The sequence below is a fragment of the Phalaenopsis equestris genome, unplaced genomic scaffold (genome assembly GCF_001263595.1).
Source record: "Phalaenopsis equestris unplaced genomic scaffold, ASM126359v1 Scaffold000078, whole genome shotgun sequence".
In the NCBI taxonomy this organism is placed as follows: Eukaryota; Viridiplantae; Streptophyta; class Magnoliopsida; order Asparagales; family Orchidaceae; genus Phalaenopsis; species Phalaenopsis equestris.
The window spans coordinates 802,720-803,547 of record NW_018164520.1 but is presented as its reverse complement, the minus strand read 5'-3'; positions in this window follow the sequence as shown (position 1 = coordinate 803,547).

Sequence of the window (828 nt, the reverse complement as noted above, 5' to 3'; positions counted from 1 at the left end):
CAAAAGGTAGTGATTGAGCATTTTCCTTCATATTGTTCAAACTGCCGTATGTTCGACCACTATAGTTCTCAATCCCACCATCTACATCCACACCTCAGACCAAAAAAGCACAGTGCTCCGCCAGAGACAGTGATTTCATCTCCTCCTGATCAACTTCAAGTTATTGACAATATTGATCATCAAAAGAATGTCACTGAAAACGTCACTATTCTCGTAGGCAATATTACAACCATTCAGCTGTCTCTGGAACCTCCTATCATGGGTGAGAAGGATATTCTTCAGACCTCACTTGCTCTAGAACATATCACTGTTATTACAAGTTGCAATACTTCTATTGTTTCACTACCGCCTCATTAGGTCAAGCAAGTTGTAACTGTTACTTAGGATCATGGGGATCATGTTGTGCAACAGTCTACACCTGTCCATCCAACTTTGGAATAATATATTGATCAAATGAGTCAATCATCGAATGAGGAATGACAGGTATACACATCGAGAACGAAGAAGAAGAATGGAGACCTACTTAAGCTCAGGAATCTGATAGATGATACTTTGGTTACTTCGGGCAATGACACTCACCTTACTAATTTGTTAGCAGACTCAATTCCAATAACTAGAGACAGAAGGAGGACTAAAGTGGCACGTCCTTAGCACTTTTATGCCCTTTGGTGGTTTTTTGGTTTTTTATCTTTATGTATATTTGTTTTATTTGGGTTTTGTGTGTGTTGTATTGTGTGAGTTGAGATTTCGTTTAAGCTCTCTCATACAACCTCTCTGTATCTTTTCTGTTTTTAATAAATTAGCCCTTGGGTTTTTTCATATATATAT